This window comes from Patella vulgata, chromosome 6 (assembly GCF_932274485.2).
Source record: "Patella vulgata chromosome 6, xgPatVulg1.2, whole genome shotgun sequence".
In the NCBI taxonomy this organism is placed as follows: Eukaryota; Metazoa; Mollusca; class Gastropoda; family Patellidae; genus Patella; species Patella vulgata.
The window spans coordinates 22,702,143-22,717,024 of record NC_065884.2 but is presented as its reverse complement, the minus strand read 5'-3'; the positions used below and the strand labels follow the sequence as shown (position 1 = coordinate 22,717,024).

The following is a 14,882-nucleotide window of genomic DNA, read 5'->3' as shown; positions in this document are numbered from 1 at the left end:
GTGTAACGTAATCGAAGCAGGGGGGCAAAAATTTAACTATGTAGGAATCCAACTTAGTCAAGAGCAGAATAAACATTTAGGATGGTCGAAATCCGCAAGGATAACCGAGACCTAGCCTCAGTTGTCAAGTACTGTAGCTACGATATTAAACTATCTGTTTGATCTCTTCTACAAATAATCATAACTTCGCCCAGATAAAGTATTTTGAATGAAATTTTCAATATTTTGGAACTATTATAGCAATAATGTCCAACCCTTATCTTTATCTAAATCTTCCATAATGCTTATTAAACTATAGATTTCCTTTCATTTCGTTTTCTTCATTCATCAAATTATATCACAGGATTAATCACTCAAGATTGACAAATAATAGAAGTACGCCTATATTATTAGGTTCGCCATGGGCAACCGTGTCTTGCGTTGGTATTCTGTTTTGAAATGTTTCGGTTAAGTTAGTCTTCATTTGCCAGTTGCCTCAAATCGTTGTACTGTGATACGTCATTTGCAGCTGTTGCAGTTAAATCTAGTTTCAAATATAATCTATTACTAAAAAGATTATACTATCGATCTTAAAGATTAAAAATATTTCGCTTCAAGATTGTTGCTTATAGATTTCTCGCATAAGTTCCTCCCTAATCCTTCTATTACCTTTCATCTCATTTAACGGGGCGTTATTTCTGTATAAACTAATAAACGCGGATAAAACTGGTGTAAATATGTAATATTGGTAAGCTTGATGTTTAGTATTCTGAATTTCACTTTCACATGAGAAACTTTGAATACGCATTTGGTGTAGAAATGCGACACTCTGTATATTATCCGTTCAGATATAACGGGTGCCTTGTAAAATGTTCGGTTTTTCGTCTTCGTATATTGATAACCTAGGAGTGGTCCGATCTTAAATTATAGAGATCTGGGCCCTGTTTTTCGAAATCTTAACTAAAGATAAAATCCAAATTTTAGTAGATACTTCAATTTTGATTGGCTAAGCACTAAAATCAATCTAATATTATCCAATCAAATTACTAAAATTTGGATTTTTATCTTAGTTAACATTTCGTGAAACAGGCCCCAGGACTATATTAATCGGTACTGAAAGCTCGAAGATTCTTCTTCCTTTGGAAAACCGTGGTTATGTCGATGCTTAAACAAAGTAAGGATCTGGTTACAATGAAATTATATCGGTTTGTTATCTGAGATAAAAGTCTACCTTTTGTTACAGGCACTGACCCTTTCTCTTTTTTCCGCGTTGACCCACCAGCTTTCGGCGATCTTTTCTCTTGGAGCACAAAACTACCAGTTGTTGATTTATTTATTGGTGTGACATGTGACACAATTTTTGAAAAAACTGAGGTGACGGGATAAAAATAATATTGAACATGTACAATGAATTTATATCAGTTTGTTATCTGAGATAAAAGTCTACCTTTTGTTACAGGCACTGACCCTTTCTCTTTTTTCCGCGTTGACCCACCAGATTTCGGCGATCTTTTCTCTTGGAGCACAAAACTACCAGTTGTTGATTTATTTATTGGTGTGACATGTGACACAATTTTTGAAAAAACTGAGGTGACGGGATAAAAATAATATTGAACATGTATTTTGTGCGTGAATAGCAAATGGAATGTGAAACAGATTGTAAGAGATCAATAAAATGACGCTTATTTCGATAGAAAAGGCTTAGAAAATTAATATATACAGAGCATCTTAATATATATTATATGAAAAAGGTAGGTTATGTTAATTTAAAAATTGTTACTTGCTGGGTATCATTCACAAACAGGATGTTTTCTCCCGTCTTAAAACAGTGTCTTTTTTCTGACATATTCAAGTTCCGCAAGTTAACTGTACTTGAAATGCCTGATTAAAGGTATTGTACATGAAGACTGTCAAAAGGAGTCCAAATTCACGAAATCCATTTTCGCGTTGATTTCTTTCCAAATTCGTAAAAATATAATTAACTAATTAAATCAAAAAGATCTCAAACTACATTTTCGTTGCCTACATTTCAGTGTGGGCGTATTATGTAACCAAACTGTCCGTCTCCCGTCCGTCCATCAACAATTTAGTACGCCGACTAAAGCAAGGGACTCAAATTTTTTGAGATAAGTTTCTTTCTCTTGACAATTTGATATGAATTTATTTTTCGCTACTGGATTCATCTTAGCTTGGAGAGGTTTTTTTATCAATTAGCAAATTAACAATTAAATAATTAATTACCCCCCACCACCATTTGTTTAAAATGGCACAAATATGTTAAAATATGCGTCTGTAATAATGTTTTTTTAAATAGAATAGGACCCTTAAAGTCCATTTCGCAACTGGCTCCTGGAATGTTTTCAGTAATTGATAATTATATAATTAATTAAACCTAAATTATTGAAAATGACACGTATATCAATATATAGATTTCATAATCAAGTTCTATACTGTATCGGACTCACTGAATGCATAATTTCGCTAATGGATCGATGTCAGTCTGGAACGTTTTAAGTAATTGGTTAATTTTTTAATTGAAAAATAAATCAGACTTGTGATTCATTTCAATAAATTACGACTCCCTTATGCAACTGCCACACGGATAATTTTATCACGAGTAATAGATATTGTGCGCCACTTATGTGCATACGGAGATCGGTCACACGAGATGGTGTTTCAGCCTTGAGACCGCGAAACCAATAAGCGGTTGTCATGCGAGATACGTCCGCATTTTGCAAGGGATGGACGGGGAACTGGTAAATGCGATAGAGGTCATCCACTCATTGTACCCATGCTTCCCAGTAAAAACTGTAGCCTCTTTCAGAAGATAACCTGCTTTCGAGACATATAGATGCTGTGTTGGCGCATTTACACGCTTTACGTGGCTATGTTTTTATGTTAAATTTTAAGATTTAATCTCAACTTTCAAATGCGATTAAAGACCCACTGCCATCGATTTTTAATCCATAAATTGTCAGCCAGTACAATGTCCCATAAGATCATAGTAACAGCTGATAATATTGTGCCGTATGACCTTAGCCAACATATGACGTTTCTCACGTTTAAGCCTTTCCAGATTTAACTTGCTGTACGTATAAATTCTTTTACCTGCGGTTCATCCTGTGGATTTTTCTAAAGAGAACCGCCACACACTCATTATGGAAGTAATTGTTTTATTACTAGCTGTCTCTGTAATAAGTACTCTCACCGGTATGTTTTGTGAATTTCTTTAATGTTTTCTCTCTAAAAGAAATATCTTAAAATGTAGTTCACATGTATGTTAAAATGTATGTATTATGGTTGATTATATCAAATTGAAATATATTTACACATAGGCGGGGATATTATATAGGTTCAAATTAAATTGTTGCTTTGGTGAGATCACGCTTCCTAATCATATATTCCGCATTTTAAATTTTACCGACTTAATTTTACTTAATATTATGCAAGTCTTGTCATTGGGTCGTCTTCTTACTTATGTACTTTAAACAGGTATTAAAACGCAGAATTATCAATCAAACCAATATATCGTCCTTTGATCTATCTATAAACCCCCCAGGCCCCAAGCCAGAATCAAGAATTGGAATGAGAAGGCAAGCCCGAAGAGCAACACGCTTATTGTTCCGTTGAGTCTCGGGCACCGGGGCAACACCATTTTGAAAATTAGACCGCCGCAAACGTCATTTCCTGCATCCTTGTATAGTACTTTGAATAGAAAATTACTGCAAAATTATATATGCAAAATTCTATCACATAACAACAAGATCTGTCACTTAAATTAGCAGCAGACAGGGGTGCACGGAAATTTCATATCCAAATACCAACAGCATAATGTTCACTTGTCCTTTCGTGGTTGTAGCATCCTGATGTGCGTTGGTCTGTGAACTCGTTTGAGAACTGGGATACTGCTTTCACATTCAGCTGAACAAAGGCCAAAGACAGCTATGTCAGTAGCCAGATTATACAATTTCGAAAAGAAAGGAACTAAGCACTAAGTTGGAACCCATTCGATCGTTTGGAAACAAAATTGAATAGTTTTGATGCAAAACGCAACATGTGTGTCAGGTAGGTGTGATCGCTTGCCCTTGTCAAACGTTGTTGCTGGTCAGAGGAGTTCGTTGAGGAACCAGACGTTGTAATCCCCAGCCCCACCCCAACTCATCCCCCTCCCCTATTTGCTTTCTCACTTGATATAGCATATAAATATATTTGTAATATAATGGTGATGAATAAGAAAAAAAAAAAATTTATGACACTGTCTTATCTGTCAATGATCTTGGCTTTCTATAGATTTGTATGTACTTTTATTAAAGGTGCATCACTCACACTTCCTCCAACAACACCAAGTCCACCAACAACACCTGTTCCGCCAACAACCCCAGGTCCTCCCACAACTACTTCAGAATGTATTTCTGGTGAGAGTAAATCGGAGAATTGTTTCGCATATTTCTGTTATGAAGGAAGGTGGGAACAATTCGAATTTATAGCCACTGTAGAATGTTGTAATACAAAACCAGATTTTCCTCGTTGTATAATGATTTTCCCCGGTGAGTATTTATTTATATTATAAAATACCTCTGATTTTATAATTAGCTACGGTTTTAACTGATTCATTATGTAGAGAAATACTATCTCTAGTTCTGGCTCTTTTTAGATGGGTCTTACTTCTCTCAATTACAGTAATATTTTGTTTTTTTTATCTTATTTCTGATTTTTAGTTTACACTAACAAAGTTTCTATCGTCGACATGTGCTGTTATATCGACCAATCAAACGATAAATCGCTGTAACCGCTAAACAAACTTTCATTTTCACTTGATCTGAAAACTGGATTCAAAGAACATTTGTTAGTTGTGGTTGAAACGTTGCATCAAAAATAAAACGAAACCCTTATTGACATCTGAAATGGAACCAATTTACATAACCGCTATGGTTGAATCTAGCTGTAAATAGTTTTTATTAGGGCAGTTCTATGGTAAGGGGCCAATTTGTATTGCCACTCTTGGGCGCTTGACCGAGCACTTAATGTTACAAAATAAGGGTGTCCGTGGGTTTATTTGATATTTTGTTTTCCTTTTGTATATTTGTGTGTGTGTTGTGGCTCACCAGCAATTTTTACTCTTTTTATAGAATTATTTGGATCGACAACCCCTCCCCCAACATCACCACCACCACCACCTACAACCACTTCACAGTGTTCTTCCGGTGATGGCAAAATAGAGAATTGTTACATATATACCTGTTCTGGAGGAATGTGGCAAAGATTTGAATTCACTGCAACAATACCATGTTGTCAGCAACAGCTACATCCTAAATGCTTCACATTATTTCCTGGTAAGTCTAAAATACTATTAATATGTGCATCGCATTAAAATAATTTGTAGACTGATATTGATAAATACCAGCAGGCCCAATTTAATGTTTTGGAGCCTTTATGTAATGTTTTGAGTGCCCTATAAGATATACTTAAACTTGTGTGGTTAGGAAAGGACATTGTTTAGTGTACATATCGGCAATGTACGTACAGGGCTCTCACATGAAGGGGGGGGGGCATATGCCCGGGGTCGACAGGAAATCACTTACCTTCGCTTCCATACACCTGTGTAAATTCCAGTTCATATTTCAGCAAATAGAGAGGGTAGAATTATGATTTTTCCAAGATATAATACATGTATATGTTTTTTCGATAAAAAGGTGCGTTGAAGGTGAAATAAACATAACATCTTTACATATAAATTGATTTAATAAAATAGTTATTTAGATAAAGTGTTAAAAGTATAAAAAATGTATTTTAAAATTTCTTTAATTATAAAGACAAATAACTAAGCAAAGGCACTGAATAAAGCAGTTAAAGTATGCAAGGGGTGACAACCCTGTGTACGTAAACGATCTCTTTGGAATTGGAACAGTAGGCCTAAGCGGAACGATCCTCGTAAAATTACCTTCGCCGTTTTACACAAATAATTGTACTATAGTTGTAGAAATGTTGTCGTTGCGACATTGTTTTCAAATTTATAGACAAGGAATAGAGAAAAATGATGGCATTATATTCTATTAATTAATGTCTTTGGAAAGTTGTGGGATTCAAACATATTGTTTAATATGTACTTAAGTCAAATTAGTGAAGGAATGACAGATTGTTATATAAAAAAGAGTTATAATTTGATAAACATTAGCTGGTTCCGTGGAAATGCGAATTTGATGTTTAACACGTTATCGGAAAGTTACGATTGCATCATTTGGCTTTATAAAGCAATCTCTATAATTATTTACATCATGTTTGACCAATTAGATAATTGAAGGTCTAAAACCCAAAGCTACAAAACTATCATATTTGTGAGACTTCGTCTGACACTGACACCAGCTTAATTCCAGAAGGGAAAAGATGTAGCGATTTATAATGTAAAAACAAACTGGTGCATTGTTATTCCTGGTAAGACAAACAGTAAGAAGTAAATACGCAACGTGAAGGGGAAGCAAAAACGACAAGTGAAAATACTAGACGATCACAAGGCTACTAATATGTAGTAAGAAAAGATGCATGGGTCATACGCCGGAGGTGGCGACCGCTTTTAGCACGTCCCCCGCTCTCCACGTCTGACAGAAAAATCCATGGTACTACATAGTAGGCTCAAAGATATTTAACAGGATGCTGTCCTAACATGACTATTTCAAGCAATAAACTTGTATGTATGCGCTTTATTTGTAGGTGTTTTTGATACTAGTACTACTACAATCCCCCTAACAACTACAACAACTACAACAACAACAGCGACTAAGGCACCAGCAATTATTGCTGCTGCAAGAGAACCAATATATGAATGTAAATCTGAGAAAGAGCAGATGATTAGAGATTGTATTGTATATGTCTGTGTTAAATACAGATGGCAGAAATATCAGTATGCAGTAACTAAAGAGTGCTGTCATAGGTATCCTGAACAAAGAGGATGTAGCAAACTATTATCAGGTAAGGCTGATCATGCCCGTCTAAAATTGAAGCTTTAGCAAGTAGTTTGCTCCTGCTTTGTTTAAAGAAACAAATGTGGCCAAAATGTGGTGTTGAATAGGATACTGGGGTAAGCTCTCTTAAATTAAATTTGTGCTTCGAAAGATTAAACGGAAGTGAGTTTATTTACTAATTTTAGCTTAAATTTTGGCTTTCTGTGTAAATACAGTTAAATATACCACATATTTTGGTTATATGCCAACATTGACTTTATCTGTGTAAAATTTTGAAAGAATACACTCTATATTATATTTTGCTGTTCTAAATCTGTTTTAGTGAGAGGTGAATTGGGTACTTTCTCCGAGTGATTTTGTAACTGATCTCGGTGACACCATGGCATACAAAATACGATTAACTTAATCTTGTCTGTTTTCAGCCTGAAAAGTGTATCCAACATGAATCCAGTAGATAATGAAAAGAACAAAATCCGAGACTTCTGCTGTTTTTCTTCAAGATAAATAAAAAAAAAAACAAAAAAAAAAACAATTTATCAGGTTTCAGCCTATTACTGACCAACTATCTGTACAGTTGGATTCCTGGCTATTATTAAATTCGATATACGTGCTACGTTACGGACTTTAGGTTTTGTTTTCTAATAGTTAAACCGTATTGTTCAACACCCGTGTTTACATATCTTACATACAAATCTATTTTATAAAGTACAACAAAGTACCTATATATGTATATTATAATCTATAGCCTAGAATCTTCTGAAACACCAGACATGTCTGATGCTGATGTCCCTAAGCGTGCATATTTCTTTGAAATGATGGGAACGCACATAGTTGAGGCACCACTGACTTGATTTGACAGTCGCTGCAAAGACTTTACCCGGGATTCAAACAAAATGTACTAATATGGAAACCGCGTGGCCATCTTTCTAAGAATTAGTTCGGAGGGGAGGGAGTCTTTCGTGACTAATGGTGGGTACCAAAACTATGACCAAACCAGTTCATATCCAGAACGCCTGCTTAACCCAAATTTTTTTTTGCAATCCCGATAGATCACTCAAATCCATGAAGGTAATGGTCTTAAGCTATTACAACATTATGGCATTTACTTACCACAAATCGCCCATTTGAATGTAATGGCCCCAATACATTGGACCCAATGCAATGTGGAACAATATAGTCTTAGGTTTGATAACCTAATGGTATTATAAATTAGCAAATAAGCCAGTAAATTTAGTTTTAAGGATTAAATTAGTGTAAAATGGACATTAACTACACCAGGAAGGTTCTAAAGGGGTTATATTTACGCGCGTCATAGAGTTACTAAAGTTTCTTTGATTAACCAGGCCCTAAAGGGCAGAATAACGATAAAAACGGCTACAAATACCACGTTCGTGTGGTGATATTTGGGGTGTTGGTATCAGCTAATGCCAGCTTCTGTTTCATGATAATAGCTACAATATCGAGGAATAGCACATTAGATAGCGAGTATTTCAATGTACATACGTTATGCCTATGTTCTACCTTTAGTTAAAAACTTGCATTGACTTTTCCCATTGTCCAATCCTTCTCGAATATATAAGATATTATTAAAACATTGCTGTGAATTTATCACGTTACATCTTAAAATTTTAGTTCGAAACATGTTAGTTAACCACTAATATTCTGATCTGTAACATACACTTCACACCAGTGTCCATTGTACACGTGGTACATAGAACAATAACCGTATGTTAGTTTCAAAATGTGTGTTGTTTAAGAGATTTTAATTTACTTCTGGTTTGGGACTGCATCGGGGTAAAGGAAAACAGCAAGTCAAGATCACAGACCGGACTATATACACGTTCCATTGCTGTACGGTGTAATATACAAGGAATAGTCTGGCCAGCTAATTCGATTGCACTGCCCTGGAAAAATGTTCTCAAGCGAATGCAAAATATGATATTTGTATACTCTGTGGGGATCTGCGGAGACCGTATATTTAGTTGAAAGGTTTAATCTAAGCTTTATAGCGCAGATGTTGTTTACTTGAATTGAATGGTGGCCATTTTATACAGGTAAAGTTTATAATGTCATCATGACTGAATCTCAGACACCACACCATCGCCATTACATTACATAAGACACATTTTATTCCTCTTTCAAGGTGTTAAATGAAAGGATTATCATTAGACAAAGATTAGATATTGACACCGGCTTTATTTCTCCAGTTAGTCGAGGCACATCAAAAGACAAGCAACAAATTGTGACTCCCCGAGTCTTCTATTTCGCCATTGACCACTCACGTGCGACTAAATATTATAGTATACATGTCACCAACAGCCTATTGTTGCTGTAAGAGTGTGTGAGTGCATAGCTTGTATTTCTATCTGATATAAGGTGCTAGTTGCCTCCCTTTTTTCTACCCTTTTTTTCTCATTCTTTATTTTGTCTTTTTTATCGGTTTATCAGAGACGCACAGTGATTATTTTGTTTAGTTATCGAAAATGTACCTGGAGGTATAGAATAATTTATGTGGCTTTCACGTAGCCTTAATTGCTGGGGATATAATAAGGATTAAAATCAACACTGGAATAAAGATGGCGATATTCTGGTTTAAAATGTCTATTGTTGGTAGGTATCTGTGTATTATAATGTCACTTTCCTTTATCCTTTACTCCGCCCAAACAAGTTGTTAATCCAACTGTAAAGTAGAACATTGATTATTGAGTAAAATTAAATTGATTTCCAAGAATCCAATTGTATACTTGTGAATGTTACCTTTTTGAATTGAAAAATCCACACCTCCAGGCAGATTCATAAATGAATGTATCTGAATTCGGATTTTAACATACAAATTTGATTTCTGAAAATGGAAATAATGGAGATTGTTTTAAAGATACATTATTCAAGAGCTCTATTTGCCTATTACAGGTCTTTCTTTAGGCCTTAAATGTTATATAAATTGTTAATTAGACATTTATTAAGATGGAAAGACCTTAATCCACTCTCGATGGCATTGGATGTTCGAGATTTTAATTAGATTAGAACAGTTTGGCCATTTAATTATTTAATTTGAAAATGGAGAAGCGGGGCTAAGTCTCGAATATACCAGTATGGTGGTTACACTCAAAGCACACATCTTTTCAAAGCTACAAACAGTGATAAGTTTGCTCGGAATGTTTTGGAGAATTTCGATGGTTAGAGAAAATTGAGTACTGTAATGCATGTTATTTATTAATAATTTTGCAAGAACGTACAATGTACTGTGAATCTATGACAACTTATGAAAGTAATAATAGTTGCATCATTTACATGGACCTATATCGATATACTGTTGTGGTTAATATACATAAGGTAGCAAACACATGACTATTGTCCTCAAATTTTGACTAAGCGTGCGCGCAGTCAGGTTTGACCACCGATTGGCAATTTTTAATGAAATTTTCAATATATACTTTTACATTATCGATTTTCGAACTATTATAGCAAGAACTGTCCGTTCTTTATCTAAGTCTTACTTAATGTATCTTTAAAAGGCAGTTAAGCTCGTTGTGATATACTTATAGTCTAAATGGCCCCATCTTCAAAGCATGTCATACAAGATCATGTGCTTAAACTTGTATTAGATCTTAAGATATTGACAAATCGTTGGATACCAACATTGTTCTGGGACATGTTCCATTATTTATATTTCAGTATTGTTCATCAGTGACGTGTCATCACATCTTGTCACTGATTGGGCGACATATTGTGGAGGTAAAATTGGTCTATTCCGCCATCCTGAGTTATGTGATAGATATATAGCGTGTTCTCCATCTCATCTATATATTGGTATGTGTCCAGAAGGTCTTCATTTTAACATCAAACACAACGTGTGTGATTGGCCTTATAAAGCGGACTGCAAAATACAAAAGCAATCTAATAACTGTAAGTATAAAATGTGCGAATAAATTAAGCGAGCGTCAATGCTTTTGACTGGATTTGTTTAATAACATGGGATATAGCCTGGTCGAGGTACATATTTAGTGGGAAAAAATTCCTACCCAAGCGATTATTATTTCATATGAACAAGTAGGGTGAGTAGCCTTCCAGAAAAATTTTCCCCGTTGAACGGCTTTGGGGAAAATTTTTAGGGGGCTTTTTTGTTTGGACCCCCGAAATCGCCCTAAAATCCGTTAATGGCTATGATAACTCGCTTAATATTCATATTTGGGGTTAATAATGTACTAGGAGCCTATAGGAAATCGATACCAAGGAATTCAAAAATGACGACGTCATAAGTCAAAATGGCGCCAAAAATTTGAAAATTTTGAAAATTTACCTCATTCTTGAAGTTTATCATTATTCACAATAAATGAATTAATATTTACAAATAAAACACACTGATATAAACAAACATTGATTTTATAGGTAAATGATAATATAGTCAGATTTCATAGAATGATCATTGATCGTCATCTTCTAGGTCAACTTCCTCAGAATTCCTGCAAGATTCACCATGACAGCCCCCACACGCGCTGACGCATTTCAGGCCATTCTTCCTGCAGCTGCATATCATGGTACCGCACTGATTTTTCAGCGACTTGCACTTACATCTCACAAAGTTTAAAACGCTTTCAGGGGCTGCAGGAAGGTCTGTCATGATGGGTTCGTAGCCTTCTGGTGTCTTTTTCCAGCCCCACTCGCTCGCATTCAGCTTGCTTTCATTTAATTTTAACCAAACGACGACCTGCAGATGGATGATGTCACAATGAGTTTACTAAGCTTTTGGGCCTTTTTATCGCTTGTTAATATACCATTTATAGTGTTTTTTTCTGAATCCGTAACAGTGCGAAGGGTATCGCTGCCAATATTAAATGCTCTCCTACAATGGCTTTTCTATTGATTATATGTAAAAAGTACAATGTACAAAGTCCTAATACCGGTAATGATAAAGTCAAAATACCTCTAAGGTAAGAGTTAAATGTAAAACGTCAAATGTTAAGTGTTAAATGACAAATGTTTTGTGGGAAAATGCTTTTTTTGACGTGTCTACATTTTACATTTCTCTCATTACATTATACATTTGCTCTCTGCCACATCCCATTTGTCCTTCACACATTCTACATAGCATAATATTATTTCGCACAGCATCAACTTGCATATGCAAATGTAGGATATCACTTGACTTATTAACATATACGGAAACCTGGCACACTATAAGCCAGAACAAGGATATTCACGACACTATAACAGGAAATCAGCCTAGCACACAATACAAATTTACTCACCTTGACACTTTGGATGGCACTTTATGATGATTACGGGGAGGGGGGACTGTGCAATGTCTAAATACGAAATTTCAGGTATCATGTTACATATTCGTGAAAATCACATTCATTTCTGTTTGTAAATATGTAAATAGTTTTCTGGTACAATCGTATTTTCATAATTTAAATCCAATAAATATCACACTATTAAAGGCGTATTCAAGTAAAAATACTGGTCTAAATACGAAATTCCAGATACCATGTTAAGTATCACTGATTGCTCTTTACAAATATGCAAATAATTTTCTGGCACATTCATATTTGCTTAACTTTACAAAATAAGATTAAAGTTGAAGTAAAGGAAGGGGGGGGGGCACTAAACTAAACTTAAAAAAAGATACAGGGCTTAATCAAAAATTCTCTATGTCCATACTAAAAGATGTATAATCATTCCTCTCTTTAAATATATTATTTATTTGTTGGGCAAAATGCTTATATATTGTTGTTTTTTTAATGGATCAAAGAAGGCTACTCAACCCTGTTTATAGAGAGACCGGAAAGAATGGGGATGTTTAAAATATAAAAATACAGGTATTAATACGAAATTCCAATTATTGAGTTATAAATTACTGGAAAGTATGTTTCTTTGGCTGCTTGAATCTATCAATTATTTCCTGGCACATTCAAAATTACGCACGGTCGTCTAGATAGTTTATGGTGTGCCAGCTTGATTTCTTTTGTCGTGCGGTGAATATCCTTATAGTGTGCTTGTGCCGGGTTTCCATATATGTTAATAAGTCACGTGATATCCTACATTTGCGTATGCAAGTTGATGCTGTGCGAAAGTTGCTATGTAGAAAGCGTGAAGGACAAATGTGTGCCAGCTTGATTTCTTTTGTCGTGCGGTGAATATCCTTATAGTGTGCTTGTGCCGGGTTTCCATATATGTTAATAAGTCACGTGATATCCTACATTTGCGTATGCAAGTTGATGCTGTGCGAAAGTTGCTATGTAGAAAGCGTGAAGGACAAATGGGATGTGGCAGAGCGCAAATGTAAAATGTTATGAGAGAAATGCAAAATGTAGACACGTCAAAAAAAGCCTTTTCCCACAAAACATTTGTCATTTAACACTTAACATTTGACGTTTTACATTTAACTCTTGCCTTAGAGGTATTTTGACTTTATCAATATCGGTATTAGGACTTTGTACATTGTACTTTTTACATATAATCAATGGAAACGACATTGTCGCAGAGCATTTAATATTGGCAGCAATATCCTTCCATAGGAAAAAGACACCAGAAGGCTACGAACCCATCATGACAGACCTTCCTGCAGCCCCTGAAAGCGTTTTAAACTCTGTGAGATGTAAGTGGAAGTCGCTGAAAAATCAGTGCGGTACCATGATATGCAGCTGCAGGAAGAATGGCCTGAAATGCGTCAGCGCGTGTGGGGGCTGTCATGATGAATCTTGCAGGAATTCTGAGGAACTTGACCTAGAAGATGTACCATCTATATGCGGTTTTAAAAAACGTCACATTCAATGAGCAGCATCCTTGAGTATTTACTTGAAACAAAAAAATTTTAAAAGCTGCTTCAAATATTTTTAAAAACTCACACTTTTGATTGTAGGTCCTGATCTAATCATCTGCAAAAACCACGTGAAATATTTTCAGTTTCCTGATTGGTCAGACTGTAGCAAATTCTACGTTTGTACATATGGAGTTTTGAAGAAGAATTCCTGTCCAATGGGGATGCATTATGATTTCATAAATTGGACATGCACGTTCGCTAGTACGTCCACGTGCTACGAACCTTAAATGTGTTTTTGAAACGAAATCAAGGAAAGAAAGACGTTTACAAAACATGTTATATCAATTTTTATGAATAAATATTTGATGTAATATATTTTCTTTCGTTAATTTTGTTGTCTAGTCACTGTAATCTGGATGACCTGGCGCCTGGTACGTTCGGGCATTTTTATGCGCGAACTCTTAGTTTTTTTTTTACTGGCATGCGCACAGGTACTATTTCTTTTTCTTTTAACAAGTACCCAAATCGGGGATTTCGTGCGGAGGTAGTTCGGAGGTAAACAGTCTGTGAAGTACAACACTTGCCACTGTAGCTGTGTATCGCTAATTATAAACCGAATGTGTTAAGACAGTTCATACATATCACTCAAAAATTTTTCAGTACAAACTCAGTTGATTCACGCTCGATTTGCTACTAAACAAACCCATCGGTTTATTTTCTCAACAGTGTGACCCGAAGTGACCGCGGATTTATTGACCTTGTATGAACTTATCCATAGCTATATCCTAACACCGAGAGAAATTATCTAGTCTCGGTGAAAAGAACCATGGTCATCTGGTAGAAAATTACTTTTGTATTTTTTGGAACGGAAAACAGTGTTTTTAGAAGCAAACTAACCTGCCGCACATGAGGAAGTCATTATACTAATAATAAAAGGCGAGACCTCTTTTTGCGGCGCAGGCTTATCACTGAGTAGTAAACCGTCCACAAACAATAATATAGGAAGCCTAGTGACCAGTGTAGTACTGTAAGTAGGCTATAGACTAGTCGAGATTACTCGCTTTCAGTTTACTCTGTTTTTGCGATAACCAATTATGTGAGAAATACCATACTGACATTCGGTTTTTAAAAGTTGTACGCGAACTAAATGCGTTTGTTAGATACTGACAGAGCAGCCCCGA

General features: G+C 35.4%; 1 long non-coding RNA gene across 1 annotated transcript; it reads left to right on the top strand.

Moving 5' to 3' along the window:
* The first annotated feature begins 2,989 nt into the window (after positions 1 to 2,989).
* LOC126825110 (uncharacterized) lies at positions 2,990 to 14,076 on the top strand. The gene is made up of 7 exons (XR_007681796.2): positions 2,990 to 3,189; positions 4,293 to 4,526; positions 5,109 to 5,312; positions 6,688 to 6,945; positions 7,361 to 9,548; positions 10,614 to 10,844; positions 13,801 to 14,076. It is a non-coding gene; the product is annotated as an uncharacterized LOC126825110 (long non-coding RNA).
* The last annotated feature ends 806 nt before the right edge of the window (positions 14,077 to 14,882 follow it).